General features: G+C 33.4%; 1 protein-coding gene and 1 long non-coding RNA gene across 5 annotated transcripts in view; both read left to right on the forward strand.

Annotated features, from left to right (window-relative positions):
• The window catches only part of elB (zinc finger protein elbow B), a 204010-nt gene that overhangs the window by 165465 nt on the left and 15784 nt on the right, over positions 1–22761 (forward strand). The gene's annotated exons all lie outside the window — the stretch shown is intronic.
• Positions 17680–18318, forward strand: LOC142227631 (uncharacterized). The gene is made up of 2 exons (XR_012719931.1): positions 17680–17915; positions 17992–18318. It is a non-coding gene; the product is annotated as an uncharacterized LOC142227631 (long non-coding RNA).

Here is a 22761-nt window from a genome sequence, read left to right on the forward strand (position 1 = left end):
AATTTACATTCATTTTTTCCAAACATTTTTTCGTCATTCCTACCACTTGGTGATAATTGGAATGGATTTTCATTTGTGATGCATGATAAATAGTTGTAGTAACCAAGTGTCTCTATTTAAAAAAAAATTTCAAAATATCAGTCAATACGACCTACTTGAAATCAGATTAGTAACTAACAGTTAATAATCACAACTTAGATTCGATATACACAGCCGAAAGTAAATTGAATTATTGTTCAAATGTCATTGTTGTCATTACTAATTTATAGCCGAAAAAAATTAATTTTTCAAATTTCAATTCTAAACCACTATAAATATGAAAAGCTCAAGCCCGCTTAATTATATTTGTCTTTAAAACTGGACCGCAAGATATACTAATGAAGAACCGACATTTGCTCTGGATGCAGAGTGATAAACAGGAATATTGGACAACAAATTTCAAAGATTGGTTAAATATATTCCTATACGTTTGAGAAGTCATATACAAAGATGGGAATATTATTATGCATTGACCAAATAAATAGAAAATGAGCCTCCACATTGCTTTACATTAAATCTCTTGAAGTTGCTGGAGATTGCGGGTACGTTCTGGTTATTTCATCCAATGAGAGATTTGGATCTACTAATATGTAAATTGAGTTTTTTACGATTAAATGAACGAACTCGCTGAAACGGCCTTTTTGCGTGCAGGGAAGAAAAATGACTCTCCTAGAACAAAATTTAATTTTTGAACGAGGAAAATTGAACATTTGCGCCGCAAAAGCGTTGCTTCCTCGCCAGCTGTCGAAATCAGGTACATAATGACCGAGAAAATAACAGGATTGAGCAACAATGATACATGTTCACCGTAAAAAAAATGTTTGGTCTAAGAAGTGATCATATTCATACTCTGGGTGTGCATACATTTTCATGCAATAAATAGAGATTCTAGAGAAAAAATTGTATCTACTATACTTAGCGTATTAAGATTTATTTGTACCACTATACCTATATGTAAATAAAATAAAATATAATATTTAACTGTTAAGTAATTGATTTTTAAATATATTTTTAATTCGGTCATGAGTATTATTCAGGTTGGGCAACACAACCGAATGATGAAAGTAGTCACAACTAATATCGTCGGCAGACCCAACCAACACCATATGTGGTATTAGTAGTGTCGACCGAATCATTCGGGTGACACAACTGCCAACTGATAGTAGCTGCAACTGCCAAAAGGAGGTTGGCAATAAATTCGGTTATCACAACCAATCTGTATTCTCTGTGCATGATCATTTTGGGAGTTCACAAAATTTTTCAAATTTTTCTCGTTAGAAAACGCCAATTTGGAAAATTCTCAAATATAACTGTAAAATTTCGAGGCCTGTTTTAGCCATAATGGATTGTGTATTGGTAGTGAATTTCCAGGTGAGTAAAAACTACAAAAAAGGAGAGACAAAAATAAAACAAGTTTAAGATTTCTATCTTACAATTCTGCATGCATCCTAGTCCAGATGAAGAAGCATAAGTGAAGATAAGAGTTCGAAAATTTGTATCCATTAAGGTTTAGTACAATGCACAATGTAGAAAATTAAATTAGAATTGAAAAAAGTGAAACCTATTTCTAGTCAACAAGGAAAGCCATTAGGGTTGTCATACTTTCTCTAATGAATTCAATGTATTTCTTAGCTTAATTAGCAATTCATTTAATTCAATTCAGAAGTATTCTATAAAAATGATCATTCATTAGCTGAACACTAACTTTTTCTACTTTGGTGGAAGATAATGCATCTTTGTGATTTTCATCACTTTATCTTGAGTTCGTTTTTCAATATATGTTGCCTATTTTCAGGGGATGTTTCCAAATATGTATTTATCCAATGGCATGGATTTCGTTGGATTCAAACCATAAAACCATTCATGATGTTGTTGCATTGGCAACGCTTCCAGCGATTTATGTTGCGATATTTAAGTTTATTTATTTTTTTTCTTATCCCATTTTATGGTCGAGGTGTTATGTTTCCGTACAAAATATGAAAAGATACCATTAATTATAATTAAATGTTGGATTCGCCGAAAAAAATTTGAAAGTCATATTCGATTATTTATTGGGATCAGGTCGAAAACCTATGTTGTTAGCACCTATATTACCTGTTTATTTTCATAGTTCATTATGATTGTAAATATATAAATAAATAAATAATTATTGGGATTCGATTAACGGTTATAGAATTATCGAAACAAAAAACTCGAATACTTGTTACATGCTATGCCCATGACACTTCTCCCCATCTAAAGTATACAGTGTCAATTTTTATCATATTTTATTCTTCATTATCCCATGCAACAGTCATATTGACGCCAATTGACACATTTGGTCATTTGTTCACATTGCTGACCCCCACCATCACTGCATTTGCATTAACAGACAGTTGTGGAACCATTTCTCTCCGTCCTTAAGCCAAAACCAAACGGTCCGTATTCACATTGGTCATAGCCATAGAGATTGTGACACATTAATGTCATTTTCAGTTGACATTTATACTTGTTACTCAATGCTGTTGCTGAATGTTTCTGTGGATGACAGCAGTATGGTAGCTGTCACTGTCACTAAAGCACTAAGTTATTTTGTTGTTGTTTTGTTTTCCTTCTTTGTGCTGATGGCAGAATTTCTTTGTTTTTGATGGCTGTTGTTGTTGATGATGTTGATATTTCGAATTTGTTGTTGTTTAGTGAATAATAACAAAAGCCTCCGTGATGATTCTGCAGCATAAGAAATTCCAGTTTTTGTCCCATTAGCGTAAAAAAATAAAACTTGAAATTCACAAGCTACTGTTTGTTTTACAAAATATTCACTTAACCACTGACATATGTATGTTTATTTTGTTAGCAATTTGCAATGTTTTGAAATGTGGTTCACAATATTACTACCAGTTTTTTTTTCAATACTATATTATAATATAGCGAATTTATGAGACCAAAAATGTTTTAATTTACAACAATATTGATGATCCCACCACCCTTGAACAAAAAATTACTCTAAATCTTTAGTAAATCAGTTAGAAAATAAGATATGGATTTAGATCTAAAATACGGTCGGCAAAAATATCACCCACACTGAAAAAAATATTTATGTGATATTACAAAATATTAAGGACACATTTTTTTAAAGTAATGAAATTTTAATTAAAATAAAGTTTATAATCTTTGCTTCAAAAATTTTTATATCCTGTGCCACACTGTGGAAAAGGGTATTATAAGTTATTGCATATGTTTGCAACACCCAGAAGGAGACGAGATGGGCTCCTGAGTCGATATAGCCATGTCCGTCTGTCCGTGAACACGTTTTTGTAATCAAAGTCTAGGTCGCAGTTTTAGTCCAATCGACTTCAAATTTGGCACAAGTATGTGTTTTGGCTCAGAATAGATCCCTATTGATTTTGGAAGAAATCGGTTCAGATTTAGATATAGCTCCCATATATATATTTCGCCCGATATGGACTTATATGGCCCCAGAAGCCAGAGTTTTACCCTAATTTGCTTAAAATTTTGCATAAGAAGAACAATTAGTACTATTGTCAAGTGTGCCAAATTTTATTGAAATCTGTTCAGATTGAGATATAGCTCCCATATATATCTTTCGCCCCATATGGACTAATACGGTCCCAGAAGCCAGAGTTTTAACCCAATTTGGTTGAAATTTTGCACTAGGAGTACAATTAGTAGTGTAGTCATATGTGCCAAATTTATTGAAATCGGTTCAGATTTAGATATATCTCCCATATATAGCTTTACCTCAATTTACACTCATATGACCACAGAGGTCAATTTTTATTTTATTTATTTATTTATTTTCATTATGTAACTCGGATTTAGTTGAAATTTTGCACAGGGAGTAGAATTAGCAGTGTAGCTATGCGTGCCAAATTTGGTTGACATCGGTTCACATATATATGTTTTTCTGATTTCGACAAAAATTGTCAAAATACAAACATTTTCCTTGTTAAATCACCATTGCTTAGTCGAAAAGTTGTAAAAGTGGCTATAATTTTTCTAAACTTCTAATACATATATATTGAGCGATAAATCATAACTAAACGTTTGCGAAGTTTTCTCAAAATTGCTTCAGATTTAAATGTTTCCCATATTTTTATACCCTCCACCATAGAATGGTGACGGGGGTATAATAAGTTTGTCATTCCGTTTGTAACACATCGAAATATCGATTTCCGACTATACAAAGTATATATATATTCTTGATCAGGGAGAAATTCTAAGACGATATAACGATGTCCGTCTGTCTGTCTGTCTGTCTGTTGTAATCACGCTACAGTCTTCAATAATGAAGCAATAGTGCTGAAATTTTGCACAAACTCGTCTTTTGTCTGCAGGCAGGTCAAGTTCGAAGATGGGCTATATCGGTCCAGGTTTTGATATAGTCCTCATATAAACCGACCTCCCGATTTGGGGTCTTGGGCTTATAGAAATCGTAGTTTTTATCCAATTTGCCTGAAATTTGAAATTTAGAGGTATTTTATGACCATAAAGATGTGTCCCAAAAATGGTGAGAATCGGTCCATGTTTTGGTATAGCCCCCATATAGACCGATCTCCCGATTTTACTTCTTGGGCTTATAGAAACCGCAGTTTTTATTCAATTTGCCTCAAATTGGAAATCTAGAGGTATTACAGGACCACAAATACGTGTGCCAACAATTGTGAGTATCAGTCCATGTTTGGGAATGGTCCCCATATAAAACGACCTCCCGATTTGGGGTCTTGGGCTTATAGAAATTGTAGTTTTTATCCAATTTGCCTGAAATTTGAAATCTAGAGGTATTTTATGACCATAAAGATGTGTCCCAAAAATGGTGAGTATCGGTCCATGTTTTGGTATAGCCCCCATATAGACCGATCTCCCGATTTTATTTCTTGGGCTTATAGAAACCACAGTTTTTATTCAATTTACCTGAAATTGGAAATCTAGAGGTATTGTAGGACCACAAATACGTGTGCCAAAAATTATGAGTATCGGTCCATATTTTGGTATAGCCCCCATATAGAACTATCTCCCGATTTTACTTCTTGGGCTTATAGAAACCGCAGTTTTTATTTAATTTACCTGAAATTGGAAATCTAGAGGTATTGTAGGACCACAAATACGTGTGCCACAAAATTGTGAGTATCGGTCAATATTATAGTATAGCCCCCATATAGACCGGAAATCTAGAGGTATTTTCGGGTCATAAAGAGGTGTGCCGAAAACGGTGAGTATAGGTCCATATTTTAGTGTAGCCCCCATAGGAACGATCTCGCGATTTAACTCCTTGGGTTTCTAGAAACCGTAGTACTTATCTGATTTGCCTGAAATTGTAAATATTCTGGTATTTTAGGCTCACAAAAACGTGTATCGGATTAAGTTTTTATCGGTCCATTTGGTAATGCCTCCATATATACCGACTTCACTTTTTGAGGGTGTAGAAGGCGCACTGATCATGAAAATTGCTTGAAACTCAATGTAAAATTTCCAGATTTTACTTCTACAGATTTAAGATTTCAAATCAAGACGTTATTTTATAATTTTCTTGCACACTTACAAGAGATGTTAATGATTCCTCTAAAACTCAAACAAAAATGGTTCTTATAAATCCAGAATCTGATATAGTCCTCATAGGTGAAATCTTTAAATTTATCTTCGGGAAGTGTCCTCAAGTCCTCAAGCCCTCCTGAAATTTCAAAAGAAACCCTAATATTTGGTTCATGGTGGTGGGTATTTAAGAATCGGCGCGGCCGAACTTACTGCTGTATATACTTGTTTTACTTACATTGTGTTCCACCCTAGTGCATTAGCCGTCTTAAATTTTAAGTCTATAGATTTTATAGAAGTCTATCGTATATAGCACCCAACACATTTGACGGATGTGATATGGTATCGAAAATTTTGATCTACAAAGTGGTGCAGGGTATAATATAGTCGGTCCGCCTGACTTTAGACTTTCCTTACTTGTTTTCATTAAATTTAGGACACAAATTTTGTAAATTTGCGTCCCTCTGTTAAAGTCCATTGTATTTGAACTAAGACTAATTTTCCTTAAAGTAAAGATACACATTTTTGATTTAAAGAAATTGTCCTTAAATTAACTGAAATATTGAAACTTTATATTTAAGATAAAAACGCTTCAAATATAGGATAATACTTATTTTGAGGATTTAGCGTCTTTGGTTTAAAGTTTTTTTGGAATTAAGAAAACATTTTTTACTTTGAAGTATCCGTTATAATTTGGATTTTTAAACTGGCATTTGTTTGTACGTGAGTACCTTTATTAATAAACCGTGAAAAGATCATTTGATAAATGAGATCCGTATTCTAATTTTAATTTTATTGGTTCTAGATTTAAAGCCAGATAGGTCGTTAAAAAATTTCCTTATTCTAAAGAAGCCGCATCTTTGGCTCGGTATCAATACCAAAATCCTTAAGGGAAGGTCAAAATCTTTGGATCCAAGTAAATTTTTTTTTTTTGAGTGCATATATGTCCATTCTGTCAAAATCAATCAATACATATTTAACAGGACAATTAAAAGGTTTTTGGCCTTATAGCTAGATAGTGCTACTGGAATTAAAAAAAAAAAATATTATCTTGAGTCCAAAAATTTCAGGTCTTACAATACGAATGCGAATTTTGCTTAACTTAGAAGACGCATTTCTCTTGCATATAAAGTTATTTTGCTTGTCCAAAAGATGATAAACTTTGCAATGGATGGGCTTTGTCCTTATAGTTATAAAATTGGTATATTTCAACGAAAGGAAATTTTGTTCGATTTAGATCAACTTGACTTTAATAGTTCCGAAAAATTCTTAAAAACTAATGAAATCGTCTTTAAATTTGTGAACTTTTTGGATCTTGACTTCAAAGCGAAAAAGTGTTCAAAAATAGGAAGAGACATATTTTTCTTGAAACATAGCACAAATTCTACTTAAAGTCGAGTCTGTAGTTGGAAATTTAAGTTGTTGCATTAAAATGTGTTTTAACTAGATAGGATTAGTCAAATTTCCGTAGTATATATATAAGGCCCCATGCATTAATTATAATTGAATCATTTAAATCTATTGATTTCTAAATTTTAGTTAAAAGTTTAGTTTGTGACACGCATGAGTACGCGTGAAAGTTGTCATAAATTTTTATTGAAAGTGGTTCGATTAGTAACCATAAACAGCGAGGTGTATGCACAAGTTGCAAATTTTTACTTGAAAATTATTTGAACAAACCTATTATCAAAACTTTTAACGACCTCATTTCAATGGCGGCTACATTAAAAACTAAATAGACAAAAGCTATTACAATTATGTCCATCAATTTGTCATTAACTTCAATCATTGAATTTACAAAAAAAAAATGGTTGAAATGGGGGCATACAAATAAATGATGCATTATTGACACAGTACTTAATGACACAGTTAAATAATTTCATTCATTTGAAAATTAAATGTGATATGAAGTGGCCTGATGGGATCGGTATTTGAAAAGCTATTTCATCAAAATCAAAAAATAATAATAAATTAAAAATAATTTGTGATATACAACAATGTTACGAGTGCTGAGATATTCACTAAAATCACATATTCGATATCCGACATGAAAACTTTTCAAGCCTTCAATTTCGCTTTTGTTTTGTACTGTCAAAATATCATTAACAGACACAGGCACCACTTCACATGAGTGATACTCACTTTGGATGATGTTTAGTTTTTGTTGCTTTGCATCATAGCAAAAAACAAAATTAAATTGTATTCATTGCTCTCAACACAATCACATATTATTTCAATTTTCTTGACGAGTTGTTACATATTTTCACATGCATAGTACTCGAGCAAAGATGAAACAAAAAAAATTAAGCTTCTAAAAAATCTAATAGAACTCAATGACTAGAGAATTGTTTGTCCGTCCGTCCTTCATTTAGACTTTGTCATGTGAATGTCTACAGCTATTTGCCAAAGTAAACAATTTTGGTTTTTATGTGAAACAGCTGCTGCTGTGGATGCCATCGAAGATGCTTTCGGTTATGGAGGAGACTACCCTGGGCTGACTTGTATGTCAAATACGTAGTCTTAAGTGTATATGAATACACAATTTTTGTGTAATAATAACAAGTGTTTTTGTCAATTCGAGTATTTGCACAAGTTTCACAAATCATGCACATAGAAAAACACACAAAAATATAATAAAGGCAAAACCCAGCAAACAATCAAAAGAAAGAAGGCAAGAAACAGAAAAGAGTTAGGGTGCTGTACTCTTAATATCCATTATAGACAGGAAAATATTTTTGCATGTAGTCACGAAATAGATTGATCCTGTTAATTTCGCATTGAATACTTTTCATTCACGGAAATTATAATATCAATCACCGACGCCAATTAAATAATTAATTAATGTAAATAAGAATTTAATTAATCCAATTAATTTATTTTTCGAATTTCGTTGTATTAACGAATTTGTTTCATTGGCTGACTTTTAACGACACATTTCGTAAATATAACGAAACTTTTTCTATTAGTGTAGTGGTAAGATGTAAGAAAATTTTATATTCATTCTGATCAAGAAATAACAGAATAAAGATGCATTCAAAACGAAAGCACTGATCTTCATTCCAGAAGGATAAAACAAAAGCATTATCAAAATATAAAGTATCGCTAAGACTCAGGAAGTTTAACTACTGTAGCAAGCGATTCCTAAGATGGATACCGAGCCTTGTCGCCTTATCCCTGTCTAGGAAATTAAATATAAATTAAACCAAGTAAGGAAAGTCTAAAGTCCGGCGGGGCTGACTATATTATACCCTGCACCACTTTGTAGATCTAAATTTTCGATACCATATCACATCCGTCAAATGTGTTGGGGGCTATATATAAACGTTTGTCCCAAATACATACATTTAAATATCACTCGATCTGGACAGAATTTGATAGACTTCTACAAAATCCATACACTCAAAATTTAAGTCGGCTAATTCACTAGGGTGGAACACAATTTAAAATTTAAATCTGAGGCAGGAAACTTCGCAAAAGTTTATTTATTTATCGCTCGATATATATATATGTGTGTGTGTGTATTAGAAGTTTAGGAAAATTAGAGCCATTTTTACAACTTTTCGACTAAGAAGTGGCGATTTTATAAGGAAAATGTTGGTATTTTGACCATTTTTGTCGAAATCAGAGAAACATATATATGGGAGCTATATCTAAATTGAACCGATTTCAACCAAATTTGGCACGCATAGCTACAATGCTAATTCTACTCCCTGTGCAAAATTTCAATTAAATCGGAGTAAAAGATTGGTCACTGTGGTCATATGAGTGTAAATCGGGCGAACGAGCTATATCTAAATCTGAACCGATTTCAATAAAATTTGGTACACTTGATTACACTTCTAATTGTACTCCTAGTGAAAAATTTCAACCAAATTGGGGTAAAACTCTCGCTTCTGGGACCGTATTAGTCCATATCGGGCGAAGAATATATATGGGAGCTATATCTAAATCTTAACCGATTTCAATAAAATTTGGCACACTTGACTATAGTACTAATTGTTCTTCTTGTGCAAAATTTTAAGCAAATTAGGGAAAAACTCTGGCTTCTGGGGCCATATAAGTCCATATCGGGCGAAATATATATATGGGGGCTATATCTAAATCTGAACCGATGTCTTCCAAAATCAATAGGGTTCTATTCTGAGCCAAAGGACATACTTGTATCAAATTTTAAGTCGATTGAACTAAAACTGTGACCTAAAATTTGATTACAAAAATGCAAGGCCGTAGCCAGGATTTTAATTCGTGGGGGGGGGGAGTTCAACTTAAAAAAAAATATTCATATAATCTCATGTGTAGAAAATTTTATTTATGCATAGGTATGTATACAATATTTTTATACCCACCATCATATAATGGTTACGGGGGTATAATAAGTTTTTCATTCCGTTTGTAACACATCGAAATATCGATTTCCGACTATAAAAAGTATATATATTCTTGATCAGGGAGAAATTCTAAGACGATATAACGATGTCAGTCTGTCTGTCTGTCTGTATGTTGTAATTACACTACAGTCTTCAATAATGAAGCAATCGTGTTGAAATTTTGCGTAAACTCGTCTTTTGTCTGCAGGCAGGTCAAGTTCGAAGATGGGCTATATCGGTCCAGGTTTTGATATAGCCCCCATATAAACCGTCCTCCCGATTTGGGGAATTGGGCTTATAGAAATCGTAGTTTTTATCCAATTTGCCTGAAATTTTAAATCTAGAGGTGTTTTATGACCATAAAGAGGTGTGCCGAAAATGGTGAGTATCGGCTCATGTTTTGGTATAGCCCCCATATAGACCGATCTCCCGATTTTATTCTTGGGCTTATAGAAACCTCAGTTTTTATTCAATTTACCTGAAATTAAAAATCTAGAGGTATTGTAGGACAACAAATACGTGTGCCAAAAATTGTGAGTATCGGTCCATGTTTTGGTATGGTCCCTATATAAAACGACCTCCCGATTTGGGGTCTTGGGCTTATAGAAACCGTAGTTTATATCCAATTTGTCTGAAATTGGAAATCTAGAGGTATTTTAGGACCATAAAGAGGTGTGCCGAAAATGGTGAGTATCGGTCCATATTTTGGTATAGCCCCCATATAGACCGATTTCCCGATTTTACTTCTTGGGCTTCTAGAATCCGAAGTTTTTATCCTATTTGCCTGAAATTGGAAATCTAGAGGTATTTTCGGGTCATAAAGAGGTGTGCCGAAAACGGTGAGTATCGGTCCATATTTGAGTGTAGCCCCCATAAGAACGATCTCCCGATTTACCTCCTTGGGTTTCTAGAAACCGTTGTTTTTATCTGATTTGCCTGAAATTGTAAATATTCTGGTATTTTAGGCTCACAAAAACGTGTATCGGATTAAGTTTTTATCGGTCCATTTGGTAATGCCTCCATATAGACCGACTTCACTTCTTAAGGGTGTAGAAAGCGCACTGATCATGAAAATTGCTGAAACTCAATGTAAAATTTCCAGATTTTACTTCTCGGGTTAAAATCTACAGATTTAAGATTTCAAATCAAGACGTCATTTTATAATTTTCTTGCACACTTACAAGAGATGTTAATGATTCCTCTAAAACTCAAACAAAAATGGTTCTTATAAATCCAGAATCTGATATAGTCCTCATACGTGAAATCTTTAAATTTATCTTCGGGAAGTGTCCTCAAGCCCTCCTGAAATTTCAAAGGAAATCCTAATATTTGGTTCATGGTGGTGGGTATTTAAGATTCGGCCCGGCCGAACTTACTGCTGTATATACTTGTTTTAATATTAAATTGAGCCGACGGCTTTTTGGGCAGCAAATAAATCAATGACTTCTTCAGTCGGCACATTTATTCGGCGATGAACCGACATTAATGCCAATCCATTGAGTCTACTCTCGCTAGTCGAATTTCTAAGATACGTCTTTAATCTCTTCATTGTTGAAAATGAACGTTCGGATGAGCACGTAGTAACTGCAGGGATGGAAAATGCAGTACTATAGTACTTTTTTTCAATACTTTTTCACCCAGGTCAGTACCGTAGTACCCCCGCGAATGATTTAGTACCTTTTGTGTAGACATTTTTGAGTCGATATCAGATTTATGGTACAATGGCTTTGACAAAATATTTTAATATTTTGAGAAAGTCTTTATCAACCTTATTTGCTAATAGTCTTTTACAAATATGGCAAAGCAGACATGTTCATGTGGGAAGGAAATCTCAATTTTGTAAAAGACATAGCCAAAAACAGGATTTTATTGAACTTCAAGAATGTTTTAGTCGAAAAAAGAATGCGATTCTATATTATCGATTTTTTATTTCGGTAGAAAATGTTGTCAAAATTTTATTTCTATATAGAATTTTTGCAAAATTTTATTTTTATAGAAATTTTTGTAAAATTTTTATTTCAATTGAAAATTTTGTAAAAATTTTATTTCTATAGGAAATTTTTGCAAAATTTTATTTCTATAGAAAAAATTTTGCAACATTTTTTTCTACAGAATTTTTTTTTGCAAAATTTTATTTGTAAAGAAAATTTTTGCAAAATTTTATTTATATAGAAAATTTTGTCAAAATTGTATTTTCTTTAAAATTCAGTCTCTTGACAATATTCTTCCAGTGAAATTTTTGTTGAAATTTAGTAAAAAGTACCTTTCCGCTCAAAAAATACCTTTTTTGTACTTTCTTAAAAACTGTATTTTCCATCCCTGAGTAACTGGCAAAGTGACCAAAATTTGTAAAAGAATATGCACGTTTGGAAATATCTCTTTATTGCACTCTCCAAGTGCTTCCATCGCTGAATTAGGCAGTTTCTTTTCGCAGGTTTTGCGCCATTTCATTTACACATGTGTGTTTGGCTGTTTCGTTGTTGTTGCTATGGCCAAACAAAGCGAGTCATGTTCACAAAAAGAACAACAAACACACATAAAAAGCAGAAAGACATTTTCCAAAAATGAAATTTGTGGTGCAAGAACAAAAACAATTTGTTTTTTTCGACCGTCGTTTGACGGGCTTTTCAACCAGTATTCTATGATTTGTGCAAGTTTTATAGGTAAGCGTTTTTCAAAATAAAACCTCCATCTTTTCTTCAACATCTTCGATAAGATTTTTCTATGCAGCTAAAAATATATATTTATTTATATAAAAATATTCATTCATTTCGGGGGGGGGGGGTTTGATCCCCCTCATCCCCCCCTGAATACGGCCTTGCAAAAATGTGTTCACGGACAGACGGACATGGCTATATCGACTCAGGAGCCCACGCTGAGCATTTTTGCCAAAGAGACCATGTGTCTATCTCGTCTCCTTCTGGGTGTTGCGAACATATGCACTAACTTATAATACCCTGTTCCACAATGTGGTGCAGGGTATAAAAATATAAATTAAAGAACACTTTAGAGTGCAAACCTCTATGTGGATCTATAGGATTTCTTCCTTACAGTATTATATAGAAATTTTCTGTTTATACCGTAAGCACCGTATTATTTTGTTGAAGCAAGCTGATTTTCCAAAAGCCGAACAAATTATCTTAAGTTAATACTACCCAGAGTCAATAGTTTTTCTCAGCTACATTAAATGATCCAAAAAATCCGCTTAAGGAGGACTGGACATAGTCATAGTAGTCATTTTATTTGAACAATAACACTCGCTGTTGCTTAAATACTTACCTATTATTCAACGATCCATTATTTCAAATATCAGAACTACTAAACAGCGACAGTAGAAACCTTAGCAAGTCTTGTACATGTTTCAAATTCAGGTGGTCCTGGTATACTTGCTAACTTCGAAATATCTATAGTTATATGATTAGGATTTTCATGCAGTATGAGCTTCTACACCCAGTAAAGGAAACATGTTACACGTTCTTCGTGAAAAAATACCATTATGTCCTTAGGGAGCCACCGTGGTGCAATGGTAAGCATACCTGCCTTGCTTACACAAGGTCGTGGGTTCGATTCCTGCTTCGACCGAACACCAAAAGTTTTTCAGCGATGGATTATCCCACCTCAGTAATGCTGGTGACATTTCTGAGTGTTTCAAAGCTTCTCTAAGTGGTTTCACTGCAAGGTAGAACGCCGTTCGGACTCGGACTCCCCTATAAAAGAAGGTCCCATGTGATAAGTGATAAGAGAGAAGTTCACCAATGTGGTATCACAATGGACTGAATAGTCTAAGTGAGCCTAATACATCGGGCTGCCACCCTAACCTAACCTAACATAAGACGCATTTTTCTTACATAAATTTTTTCCTTGCCCAAAAGTGAATAAACTTTTCAATGAAGTCGTTTTGACCTTATAAACTAAAAACATGTTTACTTGGATCCACAGATTTTCACCTTCCCTTAAGGATTTTGGTATTGATTCGGAGCCAAAGATGCGGCTTCTTTGAAATAAAGAAATTATGTACGGACCTTCCTGGCTTTAAATCTAGTATCAATAATATTAACATTGGATACAGATCTCAGTCATTAAATTTTTATTCTCTTTTTGCGATATATTAATAAAGGTATTCATGTACAAACAAATTCCAGTTTCAAAATCTAAATTATGCCAGGTACTTCTAAATAAAAACAGTTTTCTTAATTAAAAAAAAAACTTTAAACCAAAGATGCAGATCCTTAAAATAAGTCTTAGCCTATATATGAGGCTTTTGTATGTTAACGTCAAAAATTCAGTTTGACAATTGTGTTAAAGACGATATCTTTAAATTAAAAATGTTTTTCTTTACTTTAAGGAAAATGTGGCTTACTTCAAAAATTTACAACTTTAACAGAGGGACCCAAAATATCAAAATTTGTGTCCTAAATTTTTTTAAATTTTTGAAGCAAAGATTGAAAACTACCTTTTAATTAAAATGTCATCATTTTACAGAATTTTGTCCTTTACGTTGTCTAAATTTCGAGTCCTAAAATTTATGTTGCATAATCTTCCATATTAGGTCAATATTTTTTTCAGTGTAGTTAAGTGATTCGACTTATAATGGGGTATCGTAACATAAAATGCTAATATTGGTTATCTTCGGTCTACATGGAACATGATAGTGAGATGCTTCCATGTGCCGTTAACACCTTAGTTGAGGAGTCATTGAAAACAAAGACAAAACTCATTATGGGATGCGACGCAGATGCACATCATAGTACATGGGGAAGTGGTGACATTAATACAAGAGGAGAGTCACTCTAAGAGTTTATTTTGCGTACTAATTGGGTAGTTTGCAATAAGGGAGATGCCCCAACCATGTTCTGACGGTGCCAGAGCGGTTCAGCGGTCATTTCCTTTCGAGGAAATTGTATCGGAATCTAGAATAAAATGGGCGTTAAGAAGCTTTGGACAATTCAAATCCCCCGGACCTGATGGAATTACTCCGGCGGAGTTACAAGCAGTGACAGACAGAATTATCGCCTGTCGCCGATATATACATGATCAGACAATGAAGCCGCCGAGTCGCGCCGCCAATTTTAGCCGCCGCAGTTCAGTTTTTGCGAGTCGACTCCGTCGCTGAATATGTCGACTCATCTCGACTCAAACTCAAAAATATTTATTTAAATCAGACAAATTTATTAATAATTGTTGTATTTTTTGCCAAAATTTTGAACTTTCCACCCACAATTGATCAGTATCAAATTGCTTTAATAATTTTGCAAAAACTTAGATCCGAAAATTTGAATGAAATGTAAATTGGATTGTAAGTTTGGTTGTACAATTAATCTCACTACCATTTGGATGACATCAGTCGGCGCCGACAAAAATAGGTCGGCTTCATTCTCTGTACAGGATGTATCAACTTAGCATTTATTCCAGGAAAGTGGAGGGAAACAAAAGTCGTTTTCATATCTAAAGCGAGAAAAGCCTCTCACTCGAGTGCGAAGGATTTCCGACCAATCAGCTTATCCTCATTCCTACTTAAGACTCTGGAGAGGATGATAGATATTTATCTTAGAACTACCGACGATTCAAGTTTGCGCTCGAAACGACAGCATGCATACTCGAAGGGCAGGCCTACTGAGACCGCATTGCATGAACAATTCAGCTTTATTGAAAGCTCACTATCTGTCAATGAATACACAATCTCGGCGTTTCTAGACATCGAGAGGGCATTCAATGACGTCCAGCCGAGTTCGATATTAAATGGACTGACAACTCTGAATGTTGATCCAGGTATACTTAGACTGTTAAACGAACTTTTAATGAAGAGACATATTTCAGCCATACTAGGACCAGAAAACATACAAAGGTTTGTGAACAGTGGCACACCACAAGGAGGAGTTCTATCACCTCTTCTTTGGAATGTTGCTATAAACAACCTTTTGGTTTCCTTAGAAAAAGATAGGATAAAAGTGGTGACATACGCAGATGATGTGACGCTAGCAGTCAGGGTAAAATTCCCATCCACAATGAGAGATATTATACAGAGAGCCCTCCGGATGACTGAGAAATGGGCGAAAGAGAATGGTGTTGGGGTAAATCCTGCAAAGACAGAACTAGTCATGTACTGCAAAGATCGCAAAACTCCCACGGTTAAGCCCTTATACTTAGGGAGTATTGAAACTCCCTTTGGCGACTGTGCAAAATACCTTGGCGTTATTTTGGACAGGAAGCTGAACATTATGTTAAGCTTAATATTGAAGAAAAGGCGAGAAAAGCCACGGTAGCATTGTACTCTTACAAAGCAAAAAAGCGTTTAAAATTAGGAAATGTTTTTCAACACTATATTTTAAAGAATTTTGAAACATAGCATAATTTCTACTTTGATATTTTGGAGATATAACTTGTCGTTAATATAATTTTAAAGGACTCTGATAGCAAATCAAGAAAAATGCTGAAAAAAATCTAAAAAAATATACTTTGTTTCCTAGAATCAAGTACACAAGACTTAAGTTTAACAGAGAATTTAGTTTTAAATTTGTCCTTACTTCAATTCTCCGTTTCTTTGGCTCGGAATCAGGAACTCGGTTTAAAAGAGGCATGTGCCATGTTTGCAATATCCTACACTAAAACAAAAAAAACAAATTCCTTAATAATGTTGACATTGATGCCCAGCCAAATGCGTGGCTTCTTGAAAATAAAGACATTTTTAGGAAGCTCTCTAGCTCTAGGCTCTAGAAAATTTAAATTAGGATACAGACTTCACTTATCGAATTTTTAGTTTCTTTTGGCATACAATACAAAAGTATTCAGTATTATTATCTAAATATTAACATATATTGCATAGTAAAAAATGTATTTATTAGTTCAAAAAAAAAAAAAAAACTTCAAGCCAAAGATGGAAAATCCTCATAATAAGTCTTAGCCTGTATTTGAAGATTTTTCATGATTCAATATTTCAGTTAATGTAATGAATATTTCTTTACGTCAATTTTTTTTTTTCTTTAATCAAAGAAAAATTTGCATTATTTCGAAGACATTTGACTGTAACTATGAACTTTCTTTTAAATAAATTTTCTTTGTTTTAATACCAATATACCCAAAATAAGTGTTATTTGTAGATTTTTTTATCTGTAATCCAAAGACTCAATATCTCAATTAATTTAAGGATTATTTAAGTCAAAATTGTTAAAGAAAAGTTGCCTTACTTCAAAGATATGTGAGGGACACAAACTTGAGCAATTCGTGTCGTCAAATTTTATTAAAGCAACGATTATTAATGATTGCGTGTCCTAAAATGTAAATTGCATAATCCTTCATATTAGGTCAATATTTTTCCAGTGTATGATCGGATTGGAAGACGGACAAACCATTAACTGTTATTAAAATTACGTAAAAGAAGAAAAAAAAATTACATAATTTGAAGACTCTTGTCTCGTCGTGAATTTAGTCAATTGAAAAAGTTATAAAGCTCTTAAGGTAGACTTGTGTAAATTTTCATAGTTTAGTTTAGTACTATATTTATTATTAGTTTATTATTTTAAATGATATCAAATAACAAACGGATATGATATCAAATACTTTAAATCATAAATTGATAGAAAATATTCATGAGTTATAAATCGATTGCAATAATGCAATTTTTTACTGATTTCTAAACTCATCCATGTCGAATCTACTCATGTGTCATTGCAAGGTTTATTGGGTATACGCCATAAGGTAGATACTTAGAGCAAGTCATGCAAAATATCGACTTACCTAACTCGTGGAAAGCGTAACATTTGTGTTTCTAAATGACAGTTAAATGACATTTTGAAATGCTATTTGCATAGCATTTTCAAACGCTTAAAAAGTACATTTAGTCGGTCTTGTCTGTCTTCCCCCCACTACCACCCACAACCACCCAAATTCAATGGAAATAAAAGCAGACAGTAATGTATAACCACCATCTCAATTCCAAATCATCACCAAGGATTCACAGCCATCGCAGACAGACAAAAAAAGGTAATTTGGTTTATGAAATCATAACCTCTTTAGATTTGCACAAAACGTAATAAATTTTCGCTTAACGGTTTGTTAGTCTTCGCCAAGGCAATACCAAGGGTTTGTTTTATTGCAGCAACCAAAAAAAAAAAAAAACACCAAACACCTCTTGGCACTCTTCGAAACTAAGAAAACGAAAAGAGAAATTTCAAAGATGAAGGCAAGCATATATTAACCACAAGAGGTTGGGAGATACCGAGAGAGAGAGAGAGGTTGTTGGAGAAAGAAGAAAAGGTTCCCTGTTCGTTGCTGTCTGCATTTTTATCCTCATAAATATGTATTACAGGATAATCATAAAAAGCGGAAATTGTGTTTTGTCTGGTTTGCTTCGTAATACAAATAAATTTGTTATTTAAGGAAACGATGGGGCTGTCGATGTTTTTGTTATTGTTGTTGTTGGTGCTCTTATTATTGTCATGGAATCCTTTGCGCGTTCCACAAGTCTTCATTTTCATTCCCATAAAGTCCGTCCATTTGAATCCTTAAGAAGTTCTAGTGTGGGAGTTACGAGTACATTTTTGCTACTGCCAGCTAAGCCGCTTTGCAGCTTTGTGCAATAAAGATAGAAATCATATTAAAAAATGGCTAAGAGGAAATTGTTAAGTATGTAATAAATAAAAGTATTAAATCTGTTAGCAATAGTACAAGGTCTTCAGATGGAGATACAAATTTAGAGATATTAAACACCAGCAGTAGTGGTGATTTCTTGACTGTTAAGGTACTAGTTAAAAAAATACAAAATTTTAGAGAAATCTTCATTTGAATTTAGTCTCATATTAATATTAGGAAAGTTGTCAAGCGCACAATCTATGTAATAGTTTCAGAATTCTTTGTGTATTTGTAAAATTTCAATCTCCAAATTTGACTTTCGGAGCATCTTGGAGGAGTCAATTTTACCCGATCCGTTTGATATTTGGTACGTGCTCTCACACTGGTAGAAAAAAGCTTCGTAATATTAACAAACCGGGTTCGTTGGTTACAATCAATATTTTTAAAAATAATATATACTTGATTTCTACTTCTTTGAATTAATATCGAAAAATTTAAATATTTAAATGAACTAATGATCTTTGTCCATGAAAGATAAAAGATTTCATTTTTCGTATTTTCAAAAACATTTGAACCTATACCTCTGGAATAAGGACTCCAGAGTACGCTAAGTCAACTTAGCATTTTTTGATGGAGTTCGTTGTTTTTTATTCAGATTGATGTGAATTGCATCCTGTCAAAATTTCGAATTTATTGGACACTTCTATCACAAGTTATGGTATTATTATGATAATGACCAGGCTTCATTATTATAACGAAAAGGTTTCATAAGTATAATTAATTATAGGTTTCATAATTATAATGAGTTGCTTTCGTTATTGTTAATAGAATGAATAAGTTCCTTCATAAAACGAAAAGATTAGGAATTCATCATATTAACGAAATTTTTCTTCAAGCGGTCCATAGGAATATATAGCCCCCATATATACCGACTCCTAAGATGTGATTTCTGAAGCCTTATGGAGAAACAAATTTCATCCGAATGTTGGTAGCTCTAACCTTCATTATGGTTCTCTTTCAAATCTTTATATAATATAGTGAGACTCTGAAGTGAAATTTTTTGCGAATGAATTTAAACTTATATTCAGTTAAAAACAAGTAAGAAAAGTCTAAAGTCAGGTGGGACCGACTATATTATACCCTGCCCTACTTTTTAGATCTTTAATTTTTAGGCATCTTCGCAAAAGTATATTTATTATTTATCAGACGATATGTGGGTATTTTGGCCATTTTTGCCCAAATCGAAAAACATGTGTATATATGTATCGAAAATTTAACCGATTTCAACTAAATTTGGCATGCATAGTTACAAAGTTAATTCTACTCCCTGTGCAAAATTTCAACTTTGACCTCTGTGGTCATATGAGTCATGTAAAATTCGGGGAAAAGATATATATGGGAGAACGGTAATCCTACACCCTATGCAAAGTTTCACGTATATCGAAGTAAAACTTTGGCCTCTGTGGTTATATGAGTGTAAATCGGGCGAAGGATATATATGGGAGCCATATCTAAATATGAACCGATTTCAACCAAATTGGCATGCACATCCAAATTGTGCAAAATTTAAAGCAAATCAGGTCGAAATTCTTCTGGGACCATATAGTAGATATCGGGCGAAAGATATATATGGGATCTATATCTAAATCTGAACCGATTTCAAACAAATTTGGCATGAATAATTAGTACACGGCCTTTACTCCTTGTGCAAAATTTCTCATAAATCGGCTATTTACTTTTACCCTGTGGTCATATGAGTGCAAATCGGGTGAAAGATATATATGGGAGCTATATCTAAATGTTAACCGATTTCAACCAAATTTGGCATGTATATTAAAAATATTAAGTCCACTTCCTGTGCAAAGTTTTAAGCAAATCGGAGTAAAACTTTGGCCTCTGTATTTATATGAATGTAAATCGGGCGAAAGATGTATATGGAAGCTATATCTAAAGCTGAACCAATTGCAACTAAATTTGCGAAACTTGACGACACTACGAGTATCAGTCGTACCCTTTTTGCACAATTTAAAGCACATCAGTGAAAAACTCTGGCTTCCGGAGCCATATAAATATATATCGGGCGAAACATATATATAGGAGATATATCTAATTCTGATCCTATTGGAGTCTATTCTGACCCACAACACATACTTGTGCAAAATTTGAAGTCGATTGGACTAAAACTGAAACCTAGATTTTGATCACAAAGATGTGTTCACAAACAGACTGACATGACTAGATCGACTCACAGGCCGCGCTGAGCATTATTGCCACAGACACCATATGTCTATTTCGTCTCCTTTCAATGTATTAACGAACGTTAGGCAATGACACCAATCGTCAATATTACGATTTGTTTTGTTTAGGCGTATAAATATTATTTATATTCAATTCAGTTCAACGTACTGCTCTCGCCTAGAATATAATCTTCTATGTTTTTCATGTTTTATTGAAATTTTCTTTTCATTGTATATATTAGAAATGATTCATATAACATATATATTTTACATAGTTCTCCTAACTGATTAATTTTCATGGGAAGTTAAACATATCTATCACTTATGGTTGTAAATAATTTTGTGAGGGATCTGGAATTTTTGTTCAGAGTTATTATGGTTTGCTCAGCTTTCAGTAAATGTCCTCATATCGCATATCTCGGTTTAAGTCGTAACTCATTTACTGCATATAATTTTATTTAATGTTCTGGTGTTGCGAATTTTTATTACCCTTAAGTACCAACCAGGACGCCCTAGCAAAATCACCCAAGTACATTTTGTTCTGGTTTCCTTGAGTGGGTTGGGGAGGGGGTACATTTGTTACAGCGATTCCCATCGCTTTTAGTGGCAATATCTTACACATGCTGATTGTAACTTTCATTTTTCCGCCCCTTCCACAATCTTGGGATGTTCATGCAAAAAGGGTATTTATCACTGGTATGGAGTATTGCTTTCAATATTTTATGTTTTTATTTGTTTGTTAATTTATGACGCAATTATTTTATTCTTTACGCTCTGGCATTTCCCCACGCATCCTTCATCTCCATGACCGCCACTTGCTTTGGCTCTGTCATGGGCCCGTATTCCGTTTACGAGGAATAACAATGCGAATTTATAGATTGTTCGTATTTATGGATAAGTCACAAAATTTATGACTTAATGCCAGTTTTGTTGTGTACCATAGAGCTATTACTCCATATTCCCCTATAGTCATGCCAGATACTTTCATGCAATGAATGGCTTTCAGTATCTGAAAATTTATATCTTAATGTTCGTATTTCGGTTGGATTTTTATGTCTCCAAGTGTGGTGTGTGTTTTCAGATAACACTTGAATACATGGAGGGTACTTGAAGTGTTGCTGGAGAAAGCTGCAATATGCTTGGAATCACTCTGAGGAGTTTTTATGGCGTTACGGCACATATCGGCAATTAGTGAGATTGTTAAATAGCGAAAGAGACGTGAGGTCGGGCATAAAAATATTGAGTATACGCTTTAATGTATAACGATTTGGTTGATTAATGCCGATTCTAAGAGTAATGAAATATATGTTGCTGCGATCTGATCGGACGGCAGCAGCAAAAGGTATTTTATAAGGTATAGGGCTGCTAATAGACCAATTTCTCTGAAAATTGGTGTAATAATGGGACGGAAAATAGGACTTAAATTTCTTGAGCAAGCAGGTAGAATTTTTTTGATGTAAAAATACTTCAAAACAGTATGATACTATTTATTTGAGAACATATTCGTTTTTGCTCCTCATTTTATAACCTCCTCTATACACCCTCACAAAAAATCGCTTCTGTAACATATACTCCCAAACATATTTTGCTTCAAGCATATACATTTTTGGGTATTGCCCAAACATTTATATGTTTGATCTCTACCAATATATAATATGTTTGAAAGCATATTGGTCTAAACAATATAATATGTTTGGGTAGTCTAAGTTCCAAACATTTTGTATTTTTGCATCCAAATTCAATAATGTTGTCTTCCAAAAAACAATATGTTATTATGTGACCATATAATATGTTTGGAAGCATTTTGCACCCAAAAATATTATATGCTTAACAAAAATTCTTCCAAACAATATTGTGCTCAAAATTTTATTTATTTATTTATATATTTACAATCGTAATGAATTATGAAAATAAATAGGTAATATAGGTGCTAACAACATAGGTTTTCGACCTGAATGCTCAAAATTTTGTTTCTGCCCAATTGTATATTCCCCGATATCTTTCTCACTTCCACGAGATTT

This window comes from Haematobia irritans, chromosome 2 (genome assembly GCF_050003625.1).
Source record: "Haematobia irritans isolate KBUSLIRL chromosome 2, ASM5000362v1, whole genome shotgun sequence".
Lineage (NCBI taxonomy): Eukaryota > Metazoa > Arthropoda > Insecta > Diptera > Muscidae > Haematobia > Haematobia irritans.